Below are 18,948 nucleotides of genomic sequence, written 5' to 3'. Positions count from 1 at the left end.
AGTCAGCGTACAAATGCAAATCTGGTAATTAACACACAGGGAAACCCATTAGATTCCGCATTTTACTTGGAATCAGTGGGCTACCACACGTTACCAGAGGATTTATCACAAGGGGAAAAGGTTAAATAATTGAATAGCTCTGGGCATTAAACCCATAGAACTTGTGCCTAATTGGATAATCCCCTGTATGTTACACTTTCCAGTTCCAACTTCTGGTTTCCATAGCTGTCCAAACTCATGTTGCCTGGAAATTATTTGTACAGTAGATGCATTTTGCTAATATTAGGACCCATTTATTTCTATCTTTACCATATATGCTCAAAGCACTGTCACAATCCACACAGATGACATAATACAACATGTTATGTATCACAGAAAGCAAATCACAATTTATTTGTTTTTTTAAATGCATAGCTTTTATTTTGAAACTTCCAAAACTAAAGAAAAATAAGAATTTACTTACCGATAATTCTATTTCTCGGAGTCCGTAGTGGATGCTGGGGTTCCTGAAAGGACCATGGGGAATAGCGGCTCCACAGGAGACAGGGCACAAAAAGTAAAGCTTTACGATCAGGTGGTGTGTACTGGCTCCTCCCCCTATGACCCTCCTCCAAGCCTCAGTTAGGTACTGTGCCCGGACGAGCGTACACAATAAGGAAGGATTTTGAATCCCGGGTAAGACTCATACCAGCCACACCAATCACACTGTACAACCTGTGATCTGAACCCAGTCAACAGTATGATAACAGCGGAGCCTCTGAAAAGATGGCTCACAACAATAATAACCCGATTTTTGTAACTATGTACAAGTATTGCAGACAATCCGCACTTGGGATGGGCGCCCAGCATCCACTACGGACTCCGAGAAATAGAATTATCGGTAAGTAAATTCTTATTTTCTCTATCGTCCTAGTGGATGCTGGGGTTCCTGAAAGGACCATGGGGATAATACCAAAGCTCCCAAACGGGCGGGAGAGTGCGGATGACTCTGCAGCACCGAATGAGAGAACTCCAGGTCCTCCTTAGCCAGGGTATCAAATTTGTAGGATTTTACAAACGTGTTTGCCCCTGACTAAATAACCGCTCGGCAAAGTTGTAAAGCCGAGACCCCTCGGGCAGCCGCCCAAGATGAGCCCACCTTCCTTGTGGAATGGGCATTTACATATTTTGGCTGTGGCAGGCCTGCCACAGAATGTGCAAGCTGAATTGTATTACACATCCAACTAGCAATAGTCTGCTTAGAAGCAAGAGCACCCAGTTTGTTGGGTGCATACAGGATAACAGCAAGTCAGTTTTCCTGACTCCAGCCGTCCTGGAACATATTTTCAGGGCCCTGACAACATCTAGCAACTTGGAGTCTTCCAAGTCCCTAGTAGGTGCAAGGCACCACAATAAGCTGGTTCAGGTGAAACACTGACACCACCTTAGGGAGAGAACTGGGGACGAGTCCGCAGCTCTGCCCTGTCCGAATGGACAAACAGATATGGGCTTTTTTGAGAAAAAACCACCAATTTGACACTCGCCTGGTCCAGGCCAGGGCCAAGAGCATGGTCACTTTTCATGTGAGATGCTTCAAATCCACAGATTTGACTGGTTTTAAACCAATGTGATTTGAGGAATCCCAGAACTACGTTGAGATCCCACAGTGCCACTGGAGGCACAAAAGGGGGTTGTATATGCAATACTCCCTTGACAAACTTCTGGACTTCAGGAACTGAAGCCAATTCTTTCTGGAAGAAAATCGACAGGGCCGAAATTTGAACCTTAATGGACCCCAATTTGCGGCCCATAGACACTCCTGTTTGCAGGAAATGCAGGAAACGACCGAGTTGAAATTTCTTTGTGGGTCCATCCTGGCCTCACACCACGCAACATATTTTCGCCACATGTGGTGATAATGTTGTGCGGTCACCTCCTTTCTGGCTTTGACCAGGGTAGGAATGACCTCTTCCGGAATGCCTTTTTCCCTTAGGATCCGGCGTTCCACCGCCATGCCGACAAACGCAGCTGCGGTAAGTCTTGGAACAGACATGGTACTTGCTGAAGCAAATCCCTTCTTAGCAGCAGAGGCCATAAGACCTCTGTAAGCATCTCTTGAAGTTCCGGGTACCAAGTCCTTCTTGGCCAATCCGGAGCCATGAGTATAGTTCTTACTCCTCTACGTCTTATAATTCTCAGCACCTTAGGTATGAGAAGCAGAGGAGGGAACACATACACCGACTGGTACACCCACGGTGTTACCAGAACGTCCAGAGCTATTGCCTGAGGGTCTCTTGACCTGGCGCAATACCTGTCCCGTTTTTTGTTCAGACGGGACGCCATCATGTCCACCTTTGGTATTTCCCAACGGTTTACAATCATGTGGAAAAAACTTCCCGATGAAGTTTCCACTCTCCCGGGTGGAGGTCGTGCCTGCTGAGGAAGTCTGCTTCCCAGTTTCCATTCCCGGGATGAAACACTGCTGACAGTGCTATCACATGATTTTCCGCCCAGCGAAAAGTCCTTGCAGTTTTTGCCATTGCCCTCCTGCTTCTTGTGTCGCCCTGACTGTTTACGTGGGCGACTGCCGTGATGTTTTTCCCACTGGATCAATACCGGCTGACCTTGAAGCAGAGGTCTTGCTAAGCTTAGAGCATTATAATTTTACCCTTAGCTCCAGTATATTTATGTGGAGAAAAGTCTCCAGACTTGATCACACTCCCTGGAAATTTTTTCCTTGTGTGACTGCTCCCCAGCCTCTCGGGCTGGGCTCCGTGGTCACCAGCATCCAATCCTGAATGCCGAATCTGCGGCCCTCTAGAAGATGAGCACTCTATAACCACCACAGGAGAGACACCCTTGTCCTTGGATATAGGGTTATCCGCTGATGCATCTGAAGATGCGATCCGGACCATTTGTCCAGCAGATCCCACTGAAAAGTTCTTGCGTGAAATCTGCCGAATGGAATTGCTTCGTAGGAAGCCACCATTTTTACCAGGACCCTTGTGCAATGATGCACTGTTTTTAGGAGGTTCCTGACTAGCTCGGATAACTCCCTGGCTTTCTCTTCCGGGAGAAACACCTTTTTCTGGACTGTGTCCAGAATCATCCCTAGGCACAGCAGACGTGTCGTCGGGATCAGCTGCGATTTTGGAATATTTAGAATCCACCCGTGCTGTTGTAGCAGTATCCGAGATAGTGCTACTCCGACCTCCAACTGTTCCCTGGACTATGCCCTTATCAGGAGATCGTCCAAGTAAGGGATAATTAAGACGCCTTTTCTTCGAAGAAGAATCATCATTTCGGCCATTACCTTGGTAAAGACCCGGGGTGCCGTGGACAATCCAAACGGCAGCGTCTGAAACTGATAGTGACAGTTCTGCACCACGAACCTGAGGTACCCTTAGTGAGAAGGGCAAATTTGGGACATAGAGGTAAGCATCCCTGATGTCCCGGGACACTATATAGTCCCCTTCTTCCTGGTTCGTTATCACTGCTCTGAGTGACTCCATCTTGATTTGAACCTTTGTAAGTGTTCAAAAATTTTTTAGAATAAGTCTCACCTAGCCTTCTGGCTTCAGTACCACAATATAGTGTGGAATAATACCCCTTTTCTTGTAGTAGGAGAGGTAATTTAATTATCACCTGCTGGGAATACAGCTTGTGAATTTTTTCCCATACTGCCTCCTTGTCGGAGGGAGACCTTGGTAAAGCAGACTTCAGGAGCCTGCGAAGGGGAAACGTCTCGACATTCCAATCTGTACCCCTGGGATACTACTTGTAGGATCCAGGGGTCCTGTACGGTCTCAGCGCCATGCTGAGAACTTGTCAGAAGCGGTGGAACGCTTCTGTTCCTGGGAATGGGCTGCCTGCTGCAGTCTTCTTCCCTTTCCTCTATCCCTGGGCAGATATGATCTTATAGGGACGAAAGGACTGAGGCTGAAAAGACGGTGTCTTTTTCTGCAGAGATGTGACTTAGGGTAAAAACGGTGGATTTTCCAGCAGTTGCCGTGGCCACCAGGTCCGATGGACCGACCCCAAATAACTCCTCTTCCTTTATACGGCAATACACCTTTGTGCCGTTTGGAATCTGCATCACCTGACCACTGTCGTGTCCATAACATCTTCTGGCAGATATGGACATCGCATTTACTCTTGATGCCAGAGTGCAAATATCCCTCTGTGCATCTCGCATATATAGAAATGCATCCTTTAAATGCTCTATAGTCAATAAAATACTGTCCCTGTCAAGGGTATCAATATTTTTAGTCAGGGAATCCGACCAAGCCACCCCAGCTCTGCACATCCAGGCTGAGGCGATCGCTGGTCGCAGTATAACACCAGTATGTGTGTATATACTTTTTATGATATTTTCCAGCCTCCTGTCAGCTGGTCCTTGAGGACGGCCCTATCTATAGACGGTACCGCCACTTGTTTTGATAAGCGTGTGAGCGCCTTAGCCACCCTAAGGGGTGTTTCCCAACGCGCCCTAACTTCTGGCGGGAAAGGGTATACCGCCCCTAATTTTCTATCGGGGGGAACCCACGCATCATCACACACTTTATTTAATTTATCTGATTCAGGAAAAACTACGGTAGTTTTTTCACATCCCACATAATACCCTCTTTTGTGGTACTTGTAGTATCAGAAATATGTAACACCTCCTTCATTGCCTTTAACGTGTGGCCCTAATAAGGAATACGTTTGTTTATTCACCGTCGACACTGGATTCAGTGTCCCTGTCTGTGTCTGTGTCGACCGACTAAAGTAAACGGGCGTTTTAAAACCCCTGACGGTGTTTTTGAGACGTCTGGACCGGTACTAATTGTTTGTCGGCCGTCTCATGTCGTCAACCGACCTTGCAGCGTGTTGACATTATCACGTAATTCCCTAAATAAGCCATCCATTCCGGTGTCGACTCCCTAGAGAGTGACATCACCATTACAGGCAATTGCTCCGCCTCCTCACCAACATCGTCCTCATACATGTCGACACACACGTACCGACACACAGCACACACACAGGGAATGCTCTGATAGAGGACAGGACCCACTAGCCCTTTGGAGAGACAGAGGGAGAGTTTGCCAGCACACACCAAAAACGCTATAATTATATAGGGACAACCTTATATAAGTGTTTTCCCTTATAGCATCTTTATTATATATTTCTAACGCCAAATTAGTGCCCCCCCTCTCTGTTTTAACCCTGTTTCTGTAGTGCAGTGCAGGGGAGAGCCTGGGAGCCTTCCCTCCAGCCTTTCTGTGAGGGAAAATGGCGCTGTGTGCTGAGGAGATAGGCCCCGCCCCTTTTTCGGCGGCCTCGTCTCCCGCTCTTAACGGATTCTGGCAGGGGTTAAATATCTCCATATAGCCTCCGGAGGCTATATGTGAGGTATTTTTAGCCAAAATAGGTTTTCATTTGCCTCCCAGGGCGCCCCCCTCCCAGCGCCCTGCACCCTCAGTGACTGCCGTGTGAAGTGTGCTGAGAGGAAAATGGCGCACAGCTGCAGTGCTGTGCGCTACCTTTAGAAGACTGAGGAGTCTTCTGCCGCCGATTCTGGACCTCTTCTTACTTCAGCATCTGCAAGGGGGCCGGCGGCAAGGCTCCGGTGACCATCCAGGCTGTACCTGTGATCGTCCCTCTGGAGCTGATGTCCAGTAGCCAAGAAGCCAATCCATCCTGCACGCAGGTGAGTTCACTTCTTCTCCCCTAAGTCCCTCGTTGCAGTGATCCTGTTGCCAGCAGGACTCACTGTAAAATAAAAAACCTAAGCTAAACTTTTCTAAGCAGCTCTTTAGGAGAGCCACCTAGATTGCACCCTTCTCGGCCGGGCACAAAAATCTAACTGAGGCTTGGAGGAGGGTCATAGGGGGAGGAGCCAGTACACACCACCTGATCGTAAAGCTTTACTTTTTGTGCCCTGTCTCCTGCGGAGCCGCTATTCCCCATGGTCCTTTCAGGAACCCCAGCATCCACTAGGACGATAGAGAAAGAAGAATTAACATTTTACAAATCAAACTTTGCATTATTAGAACTGAAAGCTAAATTGATGCACCATGAAATCCAGTACAGGCCCTCAATGAGGACTGTGCACACAAAGCACCTGAAGCAGAGTTGCATGTAAATTTGCCATAATTACATGCATGGAAATAAATCCTCATGAGAGCACAATTGTACCAGCCTATGTTTGGCGCAATTGTTATATACCTAGAAACAGGACTATTTACGCTTCCATCCAAGTCTGTTTAGCCTGCAGTTCTGTCAACCTCTTACTTGTTTATGTACTGTATAATTGAGCGCTGTGGATCTCTTGCCGTAGGGGTGGCGCGGGTGGGTGAGGGACGGGTGCGGGGGTGGTGTAGCTGGGGCAGGGGGGCCGGAGGTGCCGTGTGTGGGGGAGGGGCGGGTGTGGTGGTGCCACGGATGGGGGAGGTATGGTGTGCAGTGTATGTATGGTGTGTAGTAATGCAGTGTATGATGCATGTATGTGTATATATATATATATATATGGATCACTGGCGTGCGCAGCACATTTTATTAGGGGGTGCACCGTCGGAGGGGTGTGTCTAGCACCGCCTTTTGGGCGTGTCTAGCACCATCTATTGATGGTCAACGCATATAAAATATCCACCTTTGTACCAATCCTAATAAAGCAGATACATTGTCAGATGTTGTGGTGTGCACCAAACACCCCTGATGGCACTCATGCAATTACAGTGCTCCTCCTCAGCCTGGTCTGGCTCCCCCTCTCTTTCCCCTGCAAGCTGCAGCAGCTTACTTACAAGTCAGTCACTCACTGACACTGACAGTCGCAGACTAGTTACTGCTGCTGCTAGAAAAACGAGTGACGTGTCGAAGCTGCTGCCGGCCGTCTGCCAGTATTGAATTTGTCTTCCTAAGAGGAACGCTGGCTGCATGCTGATCCTCATCAGTGGCTGGCATTGGCATAGCATAGAAGGAGAGAGGTGGGCGTGTGACGGATGGACGTGCGAGCAGCATGACGTAATCACATCACATCACGCTGTTTTTGTACATGGAGGTGGAGCTGGGTAGTTGAAAGCCGGTGGCAGTGGCACCCTTGATTAACCCAGGCGTCCGGTCAGTAATGCAGTCCTGCAGGGTGCAGCGCAGAGGAGACAGTAATCAGCCTGCTCGGCAATTGCTGCATCAGGCATGTGAGATCGGGTGCCAGACATTAGGGGGTGCCTGTGCGCACCAGGAACCCCCCCTGCGCACACCTATGATATGGATGGTGTAATGTGTGCAGTGTATATACAGTATGTATATATAGTAATGCAGTGTATGTATGTAGTGCAGCAGTGCAGTATATGTGTGTGTATGTATATATATATATATATATATATGTAATGTGTGCAGTGTATATACAGTATGTATGTATAGTAATGCAGTGTATGTATGTGTGTATATATATATATATATATATATATATATAAAATGTGTGCAGTGTATTTATATAGTGCAGCAGTGCAGTGTATGTATGTATGTATGTATGTATGTGTATATATATATATATATATATATATATATATAATGTGTGCAGTGTATGTATGGTATATAGTAATGCAGTGTATGGGCGGGCAGGAGGAATGGAAGCAGAATCCGGGCAGTGTGTATAGTAGAAGTATCCCCTGTACCGCAGGCTGGATGGAGCTGACGACAAAGGTGCAGTTGGGCTGGGTGGAGGGCGCTCAGGGGAGATACTCACCGTGGTGATTCCCTGGGTGCCTGCTCTGTGGCTCCTGCACGCGGTTTCCGTGTGGCTGGCTCCGGCCTGTGCGCAGTGATTTGAGGCGGCCTCTCTCCACCTGAGGCTGGGAGTCACCACCGGCCGGGAGGGGAACCTGGAGCCGGGGAGAGGGTGGGGGGAGAAAGGAGGAGGCGGGGCGGAGACAGAGCGGCCATACATACATTGGCAGTGCTGACTGACTGAGGGGTGCTGTCCTCCTCCTCCTATTGGCCTAGCTCTGTGACTGTGACTCCACCCAGCGTTAGCCACACAGTCACAGAGTGACAGTTCTGGGCAATTATATAGGAGATAAAATAAAATAGATGTTCTTGTAACTAATGTTACACACATGTAACTAATGTTACACATAGATAATATAATACAGGAAAAATTGTTCTTTTTATAGTGTAATAAGAATAAACTAAATTCTACTTGTTAAATCTGAGAAACAAGGGGGGTCATTCCGACCCGTTCGCACGCAGCGGTTTTTCGCTGCAGTGCGAACAGGTGCGAAATGCGCATGCGCAGCGGCCGCTGTGCACGTGCGCGTCATTGCCCGGCAACAGGGGTCTCCCGGTTACGTCGCGGCTACCGAGGGAAGCGGTCGCAGCGGCGACCGCTAAGAAGATTGACAGGAAGGAGGCGTGGCAGGGCGGATCCGGACCGTTGGAGACCATATTCGGGGAGTGGTGAGTAAAACGCAGGCGTGTCCAGGACAACGGAGGGTGGAGGTGTGATGTCAAAGCCGGGCCCATCATCGCTGGATCCATTGCACAGGGTAAGTATGTCCAGCCCTAGTCTACTTCTGCTTGATTTTTTTTTTTAGCTTAGCAGAGCTGCACAAGCGATCGCAGCCCTGCTAAGCTAAAATACACTCCCCCATAGGCGTGGACTATTGAGCGCAGCAGCTAAAAGTTGCTGGCTGCGATCAACTCGGAATGACCACCAATGTTTCTCAAACAATGTTTAAAGTTAGGACTACATGCTATGGATTATTTTTTTTTAAAAACCCTCATTATTAAACATTTTTTGGGGTTACATTTGTTAAATGAGGTAAACAGCAAGTTTTCCCTTGACAATAGGAAAATGTTTGTATAATTAGTTACATGAAGTACCATACATTTCCAGTTATGTTTGCTTAAAATGTATCAAAATGGGCATATGTTTTTATAACTAATATCACATGATATAACCATTACACAAAAAATATACATTGTACTCAGTGCAGTATAACAATAAACATGTAACAAAACTCAATAGTACATGGCAATTCAGAGAAATAATATTTGCCACACAATTCACGCGGCTCTGCCAAAGTACACAACACTAAATCTGTGCCGATGATAATTTTTCTCAGGAAAAAACATAATATTCCTGTAAACCCAAACCACCTTTTCTTTTCAAGCAGTGTACCGTAAGAAAGTTGTCAATACTGATACTTATAATGTTTCCAATGTAGTGTTTGTGATCCCCTTTAACTGTAGGACACTGCACTACTACAAAAGAGTTCACAGGTGGAACTATGACCTGAGATTAAACTTCTTCGTTATAAGTAGTTGTAACAGCAGATTGATCAATATTTGCATGTTCATCAGAAGTCGAATTTTGAACTTGACCATTTCAACATCAGTAATGTGTTTTCCTTTGCATGTACTAAGAAGAGCACTTTCACAGGTGTTTTCATATAGTTTTTAGTGATGTGCACCTGAAATTTTTTGGGTTTTGTGTTTTGGTTTTGGGTTCGGTTCCGTGGCCGTGTTTTGGGTTCGGACGCGTTTTGGCAAAACCTCACCGAATTTTTTTTGTCGGATTCGGGTGTGTTTTGGATTCGGGTGTTTTTTTCAAAAGACCCTAAAAAACAGCTTAAATCATAGAATTTGGGGGTCATTTTGATCCCATAGTATTATTAACCTCAATAACCATAATTTCCACTCATTTTCAGTCTATTCTGAACACCTCACAATATTATTTTTAGTCCTAAAATTTGCACTGAGGTCGCTGGATGGCTAAGCTAAGCGACCCTAGTGGCCGACACAAACACCTGGCCCATCTAGGAGTGGCACTGCAGTGTCACGCAGGATGGCCCTTCAAAAAAATACTCCCCAAACAGCACATGACGCAAAGAAAAAAAGAGGCGCAATGAGGTAGCTGTGTGACTAAGCTAAGCGACCCTAGTGGCCGACACAAACACCTGGCCCATCTAGGAGTGGCACTGCAGTGTCACGCAGGATGGCCCTTCAAAAAAATACTCCACAAACAGCACATGACGCAAAGAAAAATGAAAGAAAAAAGAGGTGCAAGATGGAATTGTCCTTGGGCCCTCCCACCCACCCTTATGTTGTAAAAACAGGACATGCACACTTTAACGAACCCATCATTTCAGCGACAGGGTCTGCCACACGACTGTGACTGAAATGACTGGTTGGTTTGGGCCCCCACCAAAAAAGAAGCAATCAATCTCTCCTTGCACAAACTGGCTCTACGGAGGCAAGATGTCCACCTCATCATCATCGTCCGATTCATCACCCCTTTCACTGTGTACATCCCCCTCCTCACAGATTATTAATTCGTCCCCACTGGAATCCACCATCTCAGGTCCTCGTGTACTTTCTGGAGGCAATTGCTGCTGGTGAATGTCTCCATGGAGGAATTGATTATAATTAATTTTAATGAACATCATCTTCTCCACATTTTCTGGAAGTAACCTCGTACGCCGATTGCTGACAAGGTGAGCGGCGGCACTAAACACTCTTTCGGAGTACACACTGGAGGGAGGGCAACTTAGGTAGAATAAAGCCAGTTTGTGCAAGGGCCTCCAAATTGCCTCTTTTTCCTGCCAGTCTGACGTGCCTACTTGGATGCGGTCACTCATATAATCCTCCACCATTCTTTCAATGGGGAGAGAATCATATGCAGTGACAGTAGACGACTTGTCCGTAATCGTTGGCAGGTCCTTCAGTCCGGACCAGATGTCAGCATCAGCAGTCGCTCCAGACTGCCCTGCATCACCGCCAGCGGGTGGGCTCGGAATTCGTAGCCTTTTCGTCGCACCCCCAGTTGCGGGAGAATGTGAAGGAGGAGATGTTGACGGGTCGCGTTCCGCTTGACTTGACAATTTTGTCACCAGCAGGTCTTTGAACCTCTGCAGACTTGTGTCTGCCGTAAAGAGAGATCCAAGGTAGGTTTTAAATCTAGGATCGAGCACGGTGGCCAAAATGTAGTGCTCTGATTTCAACAGATTGACCACACGTGAATCCTAGTTAAGCGAATGAAGGGCTCCATCCACAAGTCCCACATGCCTAGCAGAATCGCTCTGTTTTAGCTCCTCCTTCAATGCCTCCAGCTTCTTCTGCAAAAGCCTGATGAGGGGAATGACCTGACTCAGGCTGGCAGTGTCTGAACTGACTTCACGTGTGGCAAGTTCAAAAGGTTGCAGAACCTTGCACAACGTTGAAATCATTCTACACTGCGCTTGAGACAGGTGCATTCCACCTCCTTTGCCTATATCATGGCCAGATGTATAGGCTTGAATGGCCTTTTGCTGCTCCTCCATCCTCTGAAGCATATAGAGGGTTGAATTCCACCTCGTTACCACCTCTTGCTTCAGATGATGGCAGGGCAGGTTCAGGTGTTTTTGGTGGTGCTCCAGTCTTCTGTACGCCGAAAGTGGCCCGCAATTCTTCTGGCCACCGACAGCATCTCTTGCACGCCCCTGTCGTTTTTTAAATAATTCTGCACCACCAAATTCAAGGTATGTGCAAAACATGGGACGTGCTGGAATTTGCCCAGATGTAATGCACTCATAATATTGCTGGCATTGTCCGATGTCACAAATCCCCAGGAGAGTCCAATTGGGGTAAGCCATTCTGCGATGATCTTCCTCAGTTGCCGTAAGAGGTTTTCAGCTGTGTGCCTATTCTGGAAAGCGGTGATACAAAGCGTAGCCTGCCTAGGAACGAGTTGGCGTTTGCGAGATGCTGCTACTGGTGCCGCCGCTGCTGTTCTTGCAGCGGGAGGCAATACATCTACCCAGTGGGCTGTCACAGTCATGTAGTCCTGAGTCTGCCCTGCTCCACTTGTCCACATGTCCGTGGTTAAGTGGACATTGGGTACAACTGCATTTTTTAGGACACTGGTGAGTCTTTTTCTGACGTCCGTGTACATTCTCGGTATCGCCTGCCTAGAGAAGTGGAACCTAGATGGTATTTGGTAATGGGGGCACACTACCTCAAGAAATTGTCTAGTTCCCTGTGAACTAACGGCGGATACCGGACGCACGTCTAACACCAACATAGTTGTCAAGGCCTCAGTTATCCGCTTTGCAACAGGATGACTGCTGTGATATTTCATCTTCCTCGCAAAGGACTGTTGGACAGTCAATTGCTTACTGGAAGTAGTACAAGTGGTCTTCCGACTTCCCCTCTGGGATGACGATCGACTCCCAGCAGCAACAACAGCAGCGCCAGCAGCAGTAGGCGTTACACTCAAGGATGCATCGGAGGAATTCCGGGCAGGAGAGGACTCGTCAGACTTGCCAGTGACATGGCCTGCAGGACTATTGGCTTTCCTGGGTAAGGAGGAAATTGACACTGAGGGAGTTGGTGGTGTGATTTGCGCGAGCTTGGTTACAAGAGGAAGGGATTTACTGGTCAGTGGACTGCTTCCGCTGTTGCCCAAAGTTTTTGAACTTGTCACTGACTTATTATGAATGCGCTGCAGGTGACGTATAAGGGAGGATGTTCCGAGGTGGTTAACGTCCTTACCCCTACTTATTACAGCTTGACAAAGGCAACACACGGCTTGACACCTGTTGTCCGCATTTCTGTTGAAATACTTCCACACTTAAGAGCTAATTTTTTTGTTTTTTTCACCAGGCATGTCAATGGCCATATTCCTCCCACGGACAACAGGTGTCTCCCCGGGTGCCTGACTTAAACAAACCACCTCACCATCAGAATCCCCCTTGTCAATTTCCTCCCCAGCGCCAGTGTCAAAGTCAGAAAAATGTCTCTATGCACGTTGCCATATTTGCACCGCACACTGGTCCGTGCTGCGCATGCGTACGCTCTCCCGTGAAGGCGCATACCCGCAATAGCGTGCACTCGCAGGCGCGGTATGCGTATTTACGGTAGAGTTTATGTAGTCGTAGCGTGCGACTCATTCGTTACATATTTTCACAATTAATGTAGTTTATAGATCATGGTCCCTTTGATAGTTTCTGAAAGTTTGGTTAATATAGAAGGTCCCTGAGCTAAGGAATCCCTCTTTGTATCGTACGAAGGGTCTAACAGGAATCATACAGCAGTGTTTGGTACCCATCGGAAGAGTATTTAATTAGCAATATTCCGGTGTTGGTTTGGAGCGTATAAATCGCTCGTGCGAATAGTTATGGACATAAGAAGTTTATGTCCATTTCTACTATTTACTCATACTCAGGTATGCGGCGGGAAACCTAGTTCCCCACCCACCTGAGCTGTTTGAAATCGTCACAGCCCACCTGTATGAATCAACCTATGACCTTTTGTTGTGATACAGGGTCGAATTCCTTCATCCAATAGACAATGGGATTGTAGGGACTATGAGATTGCATTGTGTGTGGGGCATAAATAGGCAGGCCGACCACATCCAGCTCTCACTCTTCAACGGTTCTCATTGCTGAAAATCGGGTGCTGGATGTCCAGGCGCATGCGATCGTTTACCCTTGTGCGTAAGTTTCTCTCCGTTATCATTGTCTTTCTGTGAGCCAATTTCTCTCATCTCTCTCCGTCTCTCTCTCTCTCTTTCCCTTCTCTTTCTCTCGTATCTCCCCTAGACTAGTATTGTATTGTATTAGATAGTATTGTATTTTGGTTAGGAAGTCTTTGTTATATTGTAGTGTATCATTTGTACTGTTATCCCCTTTTTACAAGTATACTAGATATAATACAGTTAATAGGCTTTGGACCCTAAACCAGTATCTGTGTATTTCCTATAGTGTTAAGTGTTCACTTGAGCGTCGGTGACGCTCAAGCAGCTTTGTAGTTAGTCAGGTTACACAAGGTTGCACTTACACCCTGTATTCACATTAAGGTATTCTGTGTATTTCATTGGTATAAGGTTTAGACATAAAGGTATAGCGTTGTGAGCGTCTGCGCCGCTGGTGATCTCCTCGTGGTCTCGAGCGTCCGCTACGCCATAGCGAATCATTACTCTAGTCATAGCCAATAACGTGTCCTGTGATCGCTGGGCCGTGAGCGAACGTGACGCTTGAGCGTCTCGCCTACGGCTGAGCGATCGTTACGCAACTAGCGTACCATTACGGTACTTCTTAAGTAAACAGCGTACAGTGTTCTTAGCTTCATAAAGGGTTGTTTATACGACAAGGGAATTTAGCATTGTCAATTGGGGACTCGTCCTATCCTTCTCATATCTGCACTAGGTAGATCAGCAGACATTATCCCCCCAGCAAAGGGTGGGAGGTTGTCTCGCAGTGCTGACGGGATAAGCGTCTGCTTCGCTTAGATAAAGAGTGCTGAAGGAATCCGGGAACCGGAAGTAAGAACAAAACGCTTGTGTCTTTTAAAACTGTTTTATTTCTCTTCTGTCTTGCGTATACACGCACGCATACATTTATCTGCATTTCTTTTTCAAATTTCGTATATCACTATTCCTGTTTGCCAAGTTTTATAGTTGATTAGAAAGTGCAAAAAGAGATTTGCTGTTATTTCATAGTAGAGGTAATAGTTAAAGTATAGACCAACACACGGCTTGTCTGGGAGATAAGACAGACAGTGTGGTGTGCGGTAGATGATCAGGGATCATCTACATTGATAAAGGTAGAAATTGTGTTACGGTGGATCTTTGTTTTGCGTACACGTGTCCCTAACAAAAGACTTGCGTACGCAATCCAAACGGCAGACGCACGCAGCGTACATTACGCAACGTAGCGTCTGGTTACGCCCACGTAGCTCAAGTCACGAAAAGTTGAATTAGCGCAAAGCGATAATTAGCGCAAAGGCGATAAGTAACGCACAGCGGTAAATAACGCGACGCGGTAAATAACGCAAATCTATTTTTGGAAAATCTGAAATTTAGTTTAACAGATCCTGCTCCTAATTAGTAACACTGTTGGACTGAAGACAATTTCTGCGCAGAAATAGATATAGAAACAAAAGTGTACATGTGTTGAGTGAGTGTGGTTTTGTATACAAAAGTTTATATAACTTTAAGGTGGAACCAAAAGGAAAGTCGGGTACTCGTCAAGGGACACACGTGTAAGTGACATATACGGTGGCTAGGGAGGCATCCCTGGTTAAATAATATTTGAGCATTAGAGTATAGCGGACCATAAGGTAACAGACCAGGAGGTCATTAACAGAAGGTAACAAGACCAGGAGGTCGTAAGGTACTAAGAGGTCCGCTATAAAAGTCCAGTGGCACAACGCCTGGGGTGTTGGTGCAGAACCCATATAGGCCATAAGCTCTTGCTGAAGGAATCGCGGCCGGAAACATCGATTCCATTGATCTTTCAGTACATGACAAGTAGTGCTTGTGTACTGAACGATTGGACCACACGTAATTGTGTGCAGTAGTTAGTAATCTGACCTAATACCATTAGAGTAAAGTGGTCACAAACGCTATCTGTACATTCTGACGTGATTTGTGTAATTTTTTATTTTTGGAAGGGAAGTTCGCTGGTCACTCAGGAACTATCTAACAACCCCACCTTTACTGGAAAGAGTAAGTGTCCTGCGGGTAACCCTCATATGTTCCAGTAAACTGAAGGTTCCATAGGGGCCCTGTATCGAGTACGCCAGCACCATATCGGTGTGATCAGGTCGTATTGGTCGAGGTGGGCGAGTGAGTGGGGTACTCGGTAAACCGCCACCGCCGGCCTACTGTGGAGTAATTTGGTTGTCTGTAAAGGCTTGCTGAAAACCTTGATACAGAAATCCAAGGAGGACTAAGCAACACCTGCAGACTATGGGGGCCAGTTGCTCAGGTAGGGGGCGATCAACCCTGGTTCAGGTTGATTCTGTGAACCGACCAGTTGGGTCGGCACGATATGTAATGTGTGAAAAATACGGAAGTCACACAGAATCTTTATGTGATGAATGGGAGAGAATGACTGTACAAGACAGGGACAAATTCCCAAGAATAGGTAGCTTCAGTCCAGACGTGTTACAAAATTTAAGGAGGAGGATATGTCTCGTAAAATCATCAAAGAGACGAATTCAGCATCATGATTACTTACAGTTATGGCACCAGGAAGGTGAGATACAGAGAGGTTTGGCTCTGGCGGCGGGATCTGGGGCAGTCAGGAAGCTGATAGCCACAGCTCCACCTCCACCATACATTGCAGGAGAGAAGTTGATTACGGAGAGAAACGCACTGGGTTGTAAAACACAAACTCTTAGTAACCCTGTAAATGTTAATGATGTTAACCAAATAACTCATGCAAGTATTAACCCGTGCAAGATGTACCCTGTTTTGAACCTTCCTCAGGAGTGTGATCAAGAAGAAGATTCGGCAACAATTTCAGCGCTCTCTCTAGCGGCCACCATATCAGAAACCACAGTAGGAACTGCACCACCCACGAGATTAGTTAAGGCCCCTAGCGGAGGGATAGGTGAGGTCGTGTCAACGGGTAAGTACGGCACCATGCACTACACTGAAACAATTGTACCACAACAAGCTGTAGAATCTATACAGGAAGAGGCTGTTAGAATTGCTCCTGTAAAGGTGATAGTAGTTCCCAATGGGAAAACAGATGCATCAGGAGCCACACCCGTCAGGAACATTGCCATGTATTGCCCGTTCACTAGAATGGAATTGAGGACCATAGTGTCTGAATTCCCAGACCCCAGAAAAGATTTAGTGGCAAGCCAAAAATACATCAGGGATCTAGGAAACACTTTAGAGCCCAATAATAAGGATTGGCAGATAGTGCTAAGAGCTTGCTTACCTTCCAATGTCGACTCAGTTAAATTCTTGGCTGATTGTGGACTAGATAAAGATGTACCGCTTACAGATGTGTACGACCAGGATAATGTAAAAAGGATAAATTTACAGCTAAAGGAGTATTTCCCAGCCGTTGTTAAATGGAATAAAAAATATTTTCCATTAAGCAAAAGGAGTCCGAAACGGCAGCAGAATATTTCCACCGGGCACTATCAGAAATGGCAAAATACACTGGTATAGAAGACATTAAGACCAACCCAAACCATCGAGAAGTAGCAGTATCTGTACTGATGGATGGTTTGAAAGAAACATTAAAAGCTAGGGTACAGACCACACAACCATGTTGGCGAGGTCTGTCAGTGTCCACCTTGAGAGAGGCTGCTGTTGATCACGACAAAAACATCACTAGACACAGGGAGTCGCAAAGTGATAAGTTGATGTCCGTAAGTATACAGGCGCTGACCACAAGGCAGCCTGCGTATGTACCACCGAATCCTGTGGGTAAGGCAAGTGTAATAACATGTTTTTCTTGTAACAGACCGGGACACTTTGCACGAGAATGTAGAACAAAGAATGTACAAAGATCTTTTCAACCCCCTAGACAACAACACAACACACGACATTGGGAGCAGGGTCCACAGAGGCGGAGTTTTGAGCCACATACAGGGGAAACAAAAAGATATCCCCCGAACAGAGACTGGCAGGCCTCTGGTAGTTCCCAGCTAACTCCCCCACAAGTAGTTGCTGCCAATGGGATTCAGGGAGGTCAGCATACCCAATAGGGGTGTGGCCACACCTGTAATCTGCAGCCAGTTAAATTGATTGCCAGTCTTGGAAGCGAACCAGAGATTGCAATCAATGTAGCTGGTAAAACTTTAAACTTTCTTGTAGACACAGGGGCGGCCAAGTCAGTGATAAATTCGACAATGGGCATGAGAACCACTGGTAGGACAATTCCAGCCATGGGAGTAACAGGAGTAGTCCAGCACTACCCTGTTAGCAAACCAGCCGAGATTACAATAGGGCCTTTGCATACCAAGCATTCCTTTTTGCTGGCTGCATCGGCACCAACTAATCTCCTGGGGAGAGACCTACTATGTAAAATGGGTTGCGTCATTTATTGTACTCCTGAAGGTGTATTCTTGGACATTCCTGAGAATCACGCTCAGGAGGTACGAGACATGTTAGACTCCCCATCAAAATTAATGTCACATTCCATTATGACAAATAGGAACCCATCCCAAGTAGAAGAGATGACATCTCAGATACCAGAGTCACTTTGGACAAAAGATGGACAGGACACTGGATTAATGGCAAACGTAGCTCCAGTAGTTGTACAAGTAAAAGATGGTAGGATAGCTCCAAAAATCCCACAGTATCCTCTGAAGCCAGAGGTGGAGTTAGGAGTTTTCCCAGTAATAGAACGCTTGCTACAACAGGGCATTCTAGTAAGAACGTCCAGCACAGCAAATAGTCCCATCTTCCCTGTTAAAAAGAGTGGGGGGAGGGGTTACAGGCTAGTGCAGGATCTAAGGGGGATTAACAAAATAGTTGAGAGTCAGTTCCCCGTAGTGCCTAATCCAGCTGTCATCCTAATGCAAATTCCTCCCACTGCCAAATTTTTCACTGTTATTGACCTCTGCTCCGCTTTCTTTTCGGTACCTCTGCACCCTGACAGCCAATATTTGTTTGCATTCACATACAGAGGAGTCCAATACACGTGGACTCGGCTACCCCAAGGTTTCATAGATAGTCCAAGTATATTTTCTCAGGCTTTGCATGATTGTTTACAGTCTTTCCAACCAGACAGTGGATCAGTATTGATACAGTATGTGGACGATTTATTACTGTGTTCAGATTCACTGGAAGCATCTCTGAAGGATACGAAACAGCTCCTGTTTCATCTTTCAGACACAGGTCACAAGGTTTCCAAAGACAAGTTACAATTATGCCAAACTAAGGTAAAATATTTGGGACACTGTCTAACACAAGGACTGAGACACCTGACCGCTGATAGAATCCAAGCCATTAGAGACATGACACTGCCACAAACCCAGCAACAGATCAGGACGTTTTTAGGAATGTGTGGGTATTGCCGTAATTGGATCCCAGGGTTTTCCATATTGGCGTTACCTTTGCAGGAAATGGTCTCTTCAAACAAACCTGACCGGATTTCGCATACAGACGAATCCGAAACAGCATTTGAGAGACTCAAACAGTGCCTAACGCAGGCACCAGCACTAGGTATGCCAGACTATGGGAAACCCTTTGAACTATACGGA

General features: G+C 46.5%; 1 protein-coding gene across 4 annotated transcripts in view; it reads right to left on the bottom strand.

The window, feature by feature from the left end:
- RALY (RALY heterogeneous nuclear ribonucleoprotein) overlaps window positions 1–18,948 on the bottom strand; it is a 422,461-nt gene that overhangs the window by 35,100 nt on the left and 368,413 nt on the right. The gene's annotated exons all lie outside the window — the stretch shown is intronic.

This window comes from Pseudophryne corroboree, chromosome 3 (assembly GCF_028390025.1).
Source record: "Pseudophryne corroboree isolate aPseCor3 chromosome 3, aPseCor3.hap2, whole genome shotgun sequence".
Lineage (NCBI taxonomy): Eukaryota > Metazoa > Chordata > Amphibia > Anura > Myobatrachidae > Pseudophryne > Pseudophryne corroboree.
Note: the sequence above shows the minus strand (reverse complement) of the source record. Positions and strands in the feature narration are given on the sequence as shown.